The sequence below is a fragment of the Lipophrys pholis genome (genome assembly GCF_963383615.2).
Source record: "Lipophrys pholis genome assembly, chromosome: 7".
NCBI classification, from domain to species: Eukaryota; Metazoa; Chordata; class Actinopteri; order Blenniiformes; family Blenniidae; genus Lipophrys; species Lipophrys pholis.
The window spans coordinates 7,741,018-7,752,735 of record NC_137638.1 but is presented as its reverse complement, the minus strand read 5'-3'; positions in this window follow the sequence as shown (position 1 = coordinate 7,752,735).

Sequence of the window (11,718 nt, the reverse complement as noted above, 5' to 3'; positions counted from 1 at the left end):
CCTTTGCGCATATAGACCATGAATGGACGATGTACGGACGAGACCACATGTGTCTGTTTGTACTGGCCTGAAAGGGTCAATGAGAAAATTATCATTCAAATGAAATTTTGTGTGCAATGAATTACAAGAACTGGACAGATGTGAGGGCGGCAGCAGTAGATCATAACATCCTGCGTTATTGAGGAGAATTAAGTCAAACATTTGACTGTCATTCGCAGTCGTTCTTTTTTCATTTTCTTTCTCTTTATATTTGGAAACGCACCATTTTTTCACACACAGTGTATACAGCCAATGTTATTGAAGGAAGCATGGATGTGAAAAGTCCAGCTAATTGTGCATTTTTGCCCTTCAAAAATGTGGCAGTCCCAGGCACATTCACAGTACTTCTAACTTTATACGTGTCTCCCTCAGGTTTATTTGACCTCCGTTTGAACCTACAGAGCTTCTGTCGGTGTTTTGGGTGCTGGAAAAATTGACATGTGTTGAGTTTGAATAAACTTAAGAGTGAGTTGTAAACAAGCAAAGAACATTTACAGAAAGAAGCTTTATTAGAGCTATTTGACGCCGTCAGCTGAGGGGAGCGGCTGACGGTGTGCTTCCTACTGTTTCTTTACTGTCTCTTGTGTTGCTGGTCAAGCACCAACCATAAAATAAATGGGAAAAAAACACGGCGCTTGTATTTTGGAGTCGGCAGCTATCGCCTCCAGTGAGATCAGTGTTGTAGCTGATACGGACTGTGAATGGAGTTGTTTGTCACGCCGTTCATCCTCGGCCTCTTCTCGCCATATAGGCTCCTCGAGCTGTCGCAGGACTGCTCTGGAGTGATGATGTGACTAATGCAGCTTCCTCATTGTTACGTCTGGGGTGATTTTCAGTCTTGCATTATAGATGAAGTCTTACTCACGTGAATCCGCTCCTCCCAGCAAAGTGCTTTATCAGCCAACCCACACACTTCACTCGACATACCGTACAGTGACCTGCAAAGGTCACATGAGCCAGGTCACGCCTTCTTCTCTTTTCTGCTCTGCTGATGACTTGAATTCTGGGTTTTGGTCACGTGGGTAAAAACCACAAACCATGCCGATGCTAACTAGAATTAGTGACAACTTTCTAGTCTTTGAAACTGCTTGGTTTTAATTAATATTTTAATTACTTTTTTTTCTGATTTGTTTCCATTCAAATGCTTAAAACAACATTTTTGCGCAGGATGAGCAGCAAGGCTCATCTCTCTAAGTGCAGGAAAAACATAGAGCTGCAACACGGCTTGTTTTTAATGTTTTACTGGTAAAAGCCTTACCAGTCCTCATAGAAGATGGGGATACCTTGCTTTGGTTGTGGCCAGTAAAATTTTTTATAATTTTTGTCTCGAGAATACATTTTTGTAAAAATTGTTTTAAAGCTAAATATAGCTTTTGTGCTATAAATAAACCAGCATTTTTATTTTTTTTTTTAAATGGATGTGTTCCAATCAGTAGCACAAACAGCATACAGTTGATGGAATTGTTTTATTTTTAGATGGCTTTTTTTTTACTGTGATCTCATTTTCCAGTCCGGCACCCTATGTGCAGTGAGGAAACACCTGAAACGTTGTGTGCTTCTGCACATAAAACACTGCAACCTTTCTTTCCTCTTCAGAAGGATTTCCTTCCCATGCACCCCGACCTATAAATATGGAAGTATGACACTTGTGTAATTGGTCATTGTGTGCAAACAGCTCTCTAAATGGTTGCAATGGGATGGTGTGACTTTCAAAAGTCCAGCCCCTTTGTGGAGGGGAAAAAAGAGAGTGTTGACATTAAGTTGTGTAGTAACATAAACTTGGAGGCATTGTGTCTGCTGATATGTGATCAATGCGGAGCTAATATGTTGGGACAATTTGATAACATGTCTTAAAAATCTATATATATTCATTCAATCAGAAATAATGCCTATACCAATCAAAATATTCTCTACTTTAATTACAAAAATTAAGAAAACACACTTTTGATTGTGCATTGGCTTCAGTGCAATTATCTTGTTTATTTATTGCACACTCAGAATAGCATTTGAAAAAATGGGACAGGACATAATTTTCCTCAGGAGACTTTCTACTCCTGCTTGATAGTATGAGGACAATTGGAGGAAACTGGTGAAATACACAGGAAATATGTTTGTTTATGCAATAATCAGAGGGGTTGAAGGCATGCTGGCTTTCCAGTGCAAAGGACTTACCGACCAATCCATAACAATGTTTCACAGCCTTTAGAGCAGGGGTGTCAAACTCAGATCCTCGTGGGCCACAGCCCTGCACGTTTTCAATGTCTCCCTCCCCTGAATGTCCTGATGGTTCATCACCACATTCAGCACAAAGCCAGATAACGAGCTGCTCATTGCAATCAGCTGTGTTGAAGCTGGGAGACATGCAAAACGTGCAGGGCTGCGGCCCTCGAGGCCTGGAGTTCGACACGTGTGCTTTAGAGTGTTGAGCAACCATCGCAAACAATACACCGAAGAGGATATGTTTACCTCCCTAACACAGGATGTATTCCTGGTTTGGCACGATAGGCTTTCTTTGCCTATTCTGATTGCCAACATCCAGGGGCAGATAGTTTTAGTGAGCCTCGTGTCGATGACCTTTAACAATCTTACAGTCAGTCACACGCAGACCGAATACATGATGCTGATGCTGCTTCTTTACGTAAAAGGCAAGTTTTGGACTTCACTTAACCAATCTCACGCCTCACTCTTTCTTTTATTTTCTCCTGCCAATAATCATTATGAAACCTGTGAGACATTTTGTCGATATAACATTATAATCCTTTCATTGATCAAACTGAATGTGAAACTCGATGGTCAGATTGTTCCCTCTGACCAAACAAAATGTGCTTTGTGCGTGTAATGACTCCACAGGGGGTAAATGTTTATTAGAAAAGTGGAATTGTGGTCTTGTCGGACGTTCGCAGGTTCAAATCCTACTGGTGACAGGTCACCACTTTTCTGAGCAAGACTCTTGCGAGCTCAATGCTCCCAGGATGTATGGTTCAGAATGAAGAGGATAAAAAGCAAGGGAGCAATCTCCCCAAGGGGATCAAGAAAGGTTTCTTTCCTCTTTTTGTAAATGATATCCAGAGAAGCTGGAATATGTATTCATAGAGGTTATGGTAACTTCTTGGATTTTTCTGTAACAACTGTGGTCAGAGGATTTAGATGTCTGACTGATCTAATCTAATTTGATGATCTACTGTACAGATACAGAACAGATAAGATTTTGGTGGTCGAAGGTGATGATCACTGTCATTTCGTGCAGATTTTGTCAAGTAAAACTATTGTGAGGTTGCGTAGTGAAGGTGCTGAATCCCTCTTGGGTCTTTGATTTGCCAAAATATTACAGTGAAACCAAACGCTCGTGTACACATCCACTGTCGCCAAAACATAACTGTATTATCCTTCATAATTAAAGAAATGTCCAAGTTTTTCTCTTGTTCTACAAGTACAAATGTTAATGCACAGTGAGAACATACAATCTGTATACAGAAAGGCCTACAAAACCAACCTTGAGTCAAATACACTCCTGCTATGAGGGGAAAATACAATCAATACAAAACTGTTTAACCCACTCACTGTTGTATAATGTCCAATATCACATAATGATGTCTACGCGATGCTGATTTTGTGCAACCAATAAGGATGTTCAACTGATTCAGAAGCTGATTTCACATTCGTACACTTGCCTTTGAGAGTGACATGTGTTTTAGCACTATGAAATGGGTGTCTGTTACTTTTGTATGAAATTGAAATTATTCCTGCCGTAAGCCCTGATGAAACTATAAGCTTTTTTTTTTTTTTTTTTTATAACCTCTTCCTCTCACTGTCCCATTGACTTCATTTGGTTATTTACATTCACTGCCTCACCAAGTCCGAGTACTTCTTGCAATCTTGCAAACTAATGAGTGAAGTGAATTGTGGGCTGGCTTTAATGCAACAATGCATACATTGTTGCATAACTCTCTCCTCTGAAGCCCGAGGACAGCGGGGCTAAGCAGGGTCGCCCGGACACTTTAGAACTTTTTTTTCAAGAGACTTGGAAGATTATTATTTCTGCCATTGTGATGTGGTGTGACAGCGGTGCCTCCTTGAATTCTTAAATTAACACTTTGTCGTGCCGTGCCGTGCGGGAACAATGAGTCCCTGTCTCCTGTTACAAAACACATCGGCTGAATGGTGGGAAATAAGCCACACCTAGGTAGACAAAGGAATGCTATGGCCGGTCCATCACTTAACCCCTGCCGAGTAAATAAACTCCAAAGTCATGCCATGAGAATGCATATACAGTACATACCGTGACAAATAAACATGTGGATTGTTCTGTACCATGCAGTTGCTGTGAAACAAGTGGTGGAGGAAATTTAATTTGAGAAAGTAAAAGTAATACATTTTAGAAATGCTCTGGTACAAGAAAGAGCACCAGCTGAAACTCTTTTGCTTCATAATCTTTTTAGTTTTGACTGGATCACCCTCATGCACTGTCAGTCGTTTTTCTCCATCACTGGCGCTTGTTTAAACTACTTCATATAAACGGTCAGATTGTTCCAGCTCAACCTGAGGTTCGACTATCGATCAAACTCCAGAATCCAATTGAGGTTGTTCGGGTATCTGATTTGGACGCCTCCCTTATGAGGTCTAGCAAACAAGGTTGGCCCAGGATGCGCTGGAGAGATTACATTCCTCATTGGTCCTGGAGCAGATTGGGGTCCCCCCAGCTGGAGGAAGTTGCAGGGGAAAGAGATGTCTGGGCTTCTTTGGTCTCAATACTGCCACTGCAACCCCATGTGGTCGATGTGGGAAAGAATATGAATGGATGGATGAATTGACTGTATTTTCCCCTTTGCTTTTCCCAAACATTTGCTGCTATTATTTTGTCTTGAAACAAACAAAGTATTGGTCTATTAAAGTAACTCCTGGGGTAAAACAACCTACACTTTACTGTAAAATATAAAAGGAATTGGGAGTGGAGTTGCAAAAATATGAGAAAGACATCTAAATTGTGCCTAAGTGCCTCATGGTATTTTATCCGGATGCAATCTCTGATATGTGGTCTTTACTTTTACAACACGGGGTGGATTTCTCGTATTTTCTCACATTTTCTTCAGCAAGAGCACAAGTTTCACTCACTGTGATCCTCTCCCAGGAGAACAAGGAATGGATTATCCCAGAAATAAATTTTGTGGGGTGTCCTCTTGCCATAGAGTTTAATGGCTCCATTTGCATTAATCACCTGCAGTGAAAAGGTCTGCCGCTCCTCACAAAGTCTCCACTCCCACAACTATGTCTGTATATCAGAGCTCTGGCCTCACAAAGACCGTCTCAGCCTCCCAACCACCGTGGCTTAATGTTTGGTACCAGGCTCCACCGCGGTGCAGCCCCGTCGGGTGGAGGACACGGCTTACCACATCAAGCTGTATTTACAGAAAGAGTTAATGTTGTGTAGATTTGAGGAGGGAGCTGAAGATAGGGCAGACAGATGATGGAATGTGACTCGTAAATTGTTTTACATTTTTCCATGTTGCGGAAAGTAGGTTACAGCTTCAAGTGCAACTGTAGCGCTTTCAAAATGCTATGTTTAAGGAAATAATGACTCTTATTACACTTGGTTGGTTGGTTTAGCTTAGAGTTGGTAAACGTTTTACTCACCAAAAAAACATAAGAAATTTCATAACGGTGAAAACTGAAGGTCAATTTTAAATTTTCTTGAAATTTTCTCTCTTGATATTTTTGTTTCAGAAGTTAAAAGATGACACTTTTACATGCTGGGGAATGCTCTAATATTCAAGCCCATTCCAAGCAAGTTCGATAAATGCAATTTAAGCTTATCACAGCCTGGTATAGTTCTCCGAGGAGAAACCACGCCCAGGAAAACCTCCTTCATGCCTTTCAAAACAACATCAAGTCACAGTTTCCAGTGTTTGGTTGAACACTGCTACTCTGGCTAACTAGAAGGATCCTCATGAATCCTGGCTGCTGACAAGATTTCTAAACAGTCACTTTCTAAACAGTCCATCGTGGAATGCTCAGCTAATGGGTCATCTGGATTTGAACCCACAACCTTTTCAGTATAAGCCAAATGCACTTACTACTACGTCACAATGCACCGTGTGAGTCTTCTGATGTTTATGAGACTGTTGTTGAACAAGTGAACAAACTAAAACAAATCATCGACAGGAGGGTTGGCTGTCTTGACGTTAAGCCCCTGTGCTGTGACTACTTTTTGGCCTACAAGAGTTCCTGTTGAGCAGCTGCATTCAACCCTGAACAATGTAAAGCGTAGCGTTCAATTGTAACGAATATCTCCCTGAACAAAGAGTTTAAACTTATTTGCTTTTTGTTGCATTATTTCTCCAAAAAGATGTTAGAATACCATTGTGCTTTTTGTTAAAGGAACCAGACGATTCTAACTTCTGTTTCAACCAACACACGTCTATCGGCCCTGGTCCACTGCATCAGGAGCTGTCTCACAGCTGCCCGTTTCTGTTGTGTTGTTGATACACAAAGTTACAAGCTGCTTGAGACATGATGAGCAGAAATGGAGACAAATACTCCAAAATGTTTGATGTGAAGGATGTGTCAATCTGACACGCATGAATCATTGTTTGCCTATTGTGTGTGTCAGTTAGTGTACTATGCAACAGACGGAAGATGTTTACCTTTGTCCGTTTCGGAATTAACAGCGAATCCACTCATCAAATATCAACCAGGATTTACTGGTTCAGACCCACGTGATAACAACTTGATGTGGAGCTGGAGAGTTACTGCCTCCCAGCTGAAGTTCTTATAATGACTGGGCGTGTGAGTATGATGACCTTAAACTGCACCCAAACTCAATCTGAAGTGAAGCCCACATGAGTTAGCACATAACCCCATTCTGCTGTCGCAGATGACTCCAAAACACTGACTGTGCAGATTGTATGAAGCACTCACAGAATACTTTTTTTTTCTCCCAAAACGAGTCATGAATGGCTGTTTGTGTTTATATAAATGTGCTTGCTGTTACGCCTCATTTGCACTTTAGCCCTGTCTTCAAACCAAACGATGTGGGTGTATTTTATTTTTTTATATATCTATATAAATTTCACGAGGGAACAAAACGTGTTCAAAAACAAAGAATAATTTGTGATATGAGATTTAACCTCACCATGAAAAGTGTCTTACTCCTTTTTGAAGAACTTCCAGATGGTTGTTTTATTCTCGACACAACTTGTAAAAGTTTTTATGTAAAAAAAAAAAATAAATTGTTTCAAAAAAGTTGTCCATGCAGACTTTCATAGCCGGGTGTCTCCAGCTTCCAACAAGCCCAACAACAACAAAAAAAAGAGAAAAGAAAGAAAAAGACATCAGTGTCGCTCTGCTGACCAAACATAAAAAGAGACCATTACAAAGGTTGAACTGTTTTACCCCTCTTTACCCTCCCACCCTTTTCTTTTGGCAGAAACAATGTTGCTGCATTACTTGACTGTTATCCTTTCCCCCCTGATGATTTTCTTTAGCATTTTTTTGCTCCTCTTGTTTGAACAGATGCCGCCTCCCCTCCTGCAGCCCCCCATCCTCCGGGATTACCATACGGCTTTAGCACAATGAAGTAACACTCAATTTCATTAGTAGTGAGAGTTCAGCCCACTCAGTTCCTTCCAGTAAGGGGCATCAAACGATATGATGTGTATCACTTCCTGAGGAAAACTTGTGGTCTTTTGTCCTACTTTATTTATGAATGGATTACAAAGGAGGCGGCTATATGACCGCGCTCACCTTTTAGTGTGTTTATTACTGCCCCTGTAGCATTTTATTACCCAAACTTGTTGGCCCCTGACAAAAGTTTGAATATATTGTGATCAATGAGATAGGATCGCTCTCATGATAGAATCGCTCTCATGATACATAGCAGGAAAAAAAAGAGCTGCAATCAGTGCGACGGATCTGTGACTGACTGGTGGAGCTTACGAGTTACAAGGAGATTTGAGCCAGCCTTCTCATCTCATTAGCCAATCTCTTATATGAACGGGGCATCTCGTCCACTTGAATTCTGGGTAAATTTCTGCTCCTGCGATCAACAGCTGGTGTTGTCTGTAAATAAACGGCGGTTGCTCACGGTGCACGGTTTCCAGTTTCAACCTTAGACTGCTTACATGCTTTGAGTGCCACAAACACCAAACGCCATCGAGAAATCCCAGACAAAACAATATGAAGGACCTTTTCTGAGTTGAACCTTCTTCTGACTTAGAGTTTTGGAATTACTTCGATTTTACTGCACTACAACGATAAAAATTGTTAAAAAAAAAAAGCAAACAAACAAACTATATATGTTTTATATGTAAGAAGTTAACAAGCTAAATTCTGTCAGCTACGTCACATAAAGAAAATGAGTCAAAACAATGTCCTACCAAACTCCAACAAATCTTCTGGTGTCACTTTGTGGAGACCAGGCATTTAGTAGGTGTGATGCAGCTTTAACTTCAACATGCACAAGACCACACAGGTTGACAGTCGACTTTAATTTGACCTCCACATCTTGTTTGTCCATCAGCCATTTATTAACTTGTGTTATAATCTCGCCATCATCCTATAGACGTTTTCCGTATGCTCATGCTTCTTCGACTTCCATAGCAAATTCATAAATAATCAATTTTCTTTGAACCAAAATCAGTATTCACGTGACGCAAGCTATGAGAAAACAGTTAAACCGGCAGGCAAACTCTGCCTTACATTGACTTACGTCAAACTGTACTGAAACACAGTTTGCTTGTTGTATTTTATTCTGCGAGTCACATTGAGATTTCACACTATCTCTGCAACCATTGAAATATTGCAGGATAAAACACATTTGTCACTGAAGCCGAATTCGTCACCTATGCAGTCATAATTGTAGTTATTATTTCAAAAACAAGTGCGTTCATATTTGCTGAACATGCCTGCAGGACACAAATAACTAAAAGTGACTTCGGATAACCAGAACAGGTTTGGACTCTTTGCTTATTGAGTGACTTTTGTAGCGTTTTGTTTGTACACCAGTCAAATAAAACCTAGGACCAGGGAAAAGAAGTGTTCTCACCAGAGCTGCTAATTGGATTAACCTAAATCCTTTGAAAACGTGATAGCAAATATTCTTTTTCCACATCTCAAAGCATCTTCATAAAAAACTTCTGTTACATAACCACTATTATCTTTGGGTTCTTGTAGGGCAGTCGTGAGCCACATTATATGGTATCAATTGGAATTACTCTAGATAACTGTGTTTATTTCCAGATTTTAACAAAAATATCAAATGCATGCATGTTGATTAACATCAGAGACATACAATTAGTCCCTTTCATTAAATAACATTCCATTGTTCTCATGAATCCTCGTGGTAGAACTGCTTGATCACAGTTTGACCCCTATGGTCATGAGCGTGACATTTTTGTTTTCCTACAATGATCAAACCTGCCCCTTCCTGATGTGGGGTGTTATTCATTAAAGAAGCAAACTGAAAAATACTTTCATGCCCTTTGCTGCAATGCTGCTGCAACTTCCTGTTGCAGAACTGCACAGGTTTAGCAAGATGGCATCGCTTCTACTGCAAGAAAACCCTGGTTTGATTCCCATCAGCTTAGATTACCTGCGACCAACTGCAGGAATAGGTTAGATAAAGTGGATACACACGATGGATGAAGGAGTTAAGCATTCAGCCATTTGTGTAAAGTCACTGTCATGTGTCTTTTCTATGTGAAGGTTGAGCAATCACATAGTAACCACAATAAAGTGGTGCCGTTTGATCATTCGCCGTGTGTTACGAATGCTGCACTGAACTCCCTGTGGTATCAGCCTCTGGGGCGTACTCATTGTATATACCAAGCACATCCTGTGTGGCACCTTGTATTACCGTGAATTAGTTATATGTGAACTTTTCAATTCTTCCTTGAGTTCATCTGCTTGGCCGCAGTTTTTTTTTAAGTTTTAGTGTTACTCTTGTCAGCATAATGTCTTCCGTTACATGATGTTGTTGAAAATTACTATGAAAGGTGCATCAACGGTGTGATGTTTTCCGATGTGTAATACATTCTACAACAAATGCAAATGCAATGCATCTCGTAGCAGGAAAATCAGGAGTAAATGGAGGCTGTGAACACCCAGAAATGCAACAAACTATTGCACGCTTAGGCATTGCATTTGCTCGGGTGTTAAGCTACAACTAGAAAATTCCAGAGGAAATTTGCTGTGCCTGCCCCTCCTCTGATCTCAGCGTCTCCGTGGCAACAGATGCTGATCTCCTTTCTATCTCCTCCATGAGGAGCCTCTCCCGCCCACTTTGAATGGGACATATTTTCGCATTTTTATTTTACATTTTTTTGGAAACGGTAAGCCAAATCGTTAACAAAAGTTGTGACAACGTATTTCCGACCTTTCCGCATGTCTTGGTGTGCTTTTTTGTGTCCGTGCTCCCAACAGTGCAGGACTAGTTACTCTGAGGGAGAAAAAAAACCTGAAAATGAATAATAAAATATCGTTGGATAGCAATCTTTGCACCTTGCAACTAAAACAGGCACAAGAATTGTATTTCTATTGATTTAGGTTTGCAATGTTTGTAGTTAAGTCTTTCAGGTTTTACACAAGTGTTTTCTATTTAATTTTCAGTCCTTGCACATCAAATACGAATCCAATATCATGGATGGCATCTCTGTGTATTTTAATCCGTTTACATTTTTAGTGTTTATGTGATGGCAAGTCTAAGTTGCATTTCATGTTTTTCTACCAGCTGTGTCCTTCTGCTCTATTGTGTGTGTCGGTATTTAGTGGGCTCATCATGAGTGAAATGCAGCCCATAAATCATCCTCACTTTTCTGCTTTTCCACCACTACATCTTCTCTGTGGCTTTCTTCGCGGGCTCCGCAGGAGCCGCTGAACATCCTTTCTCTGCCGGTGTAGCGCGTCACGGCGCCCGGTTCCCCCTTTATAGGAGCTCCGCCCCGAAATCAGTCGATGAAATTCAACGTCGCACTCACCAGCTCCTGACCAATCAGAGCCCCGAAGGGGTGGTCTCGAGACGGTGGTCCGTGAGGGCGATAGCCAATGAGCGCGCCCCCTGGTCGGACAAAGGGCTCGCGTCAACGATCGTTGGTTCCCTGGATTCATCCACGCGGTCCTTATTTAAGGAGTCAGGATGAGATGAGATAGCGGATTCCATATAGAAAGCGAGCGGATCTCCGCTGTGTGCACTTTTTTTTTTTTTTTTTTACCCTTTTACGTGACGAGTGCACGAGACACGATGTCAATTCACCACTTCACCCCGCTCTGTGTGCTGTAAGCGCATTAAAAAGTCGCCAGGTGAAACACTACCGGCGACTGAGCACACTGCTTCTAATTCATTCATAATCCTGCATGTTGTAGCGCGAGCTCATATGGGAATTAAATTATAACCATCCACACACGCACACAAATAAAAAAATAAAATAACTTTACCGTTATAACGTCCACACCCAGTCGGATGACCTGTGCGTAAAAGGCACGTTATAACGCTAAAACAATCATAAGAAAAAAACAAAAACGCATGAGTTTTTATGGTGCAAATTTTATTTTGGTATTTTATAGGATGAAATCAACTATGTAGGAAAAGCACCATCACTGTCTTTTTTTCTCCCTCCTCCTTTATATATACACACACCCACCGCCCATGCCGCCTCCCCAAACGACGCTTTTCGCCTGACCGACTAC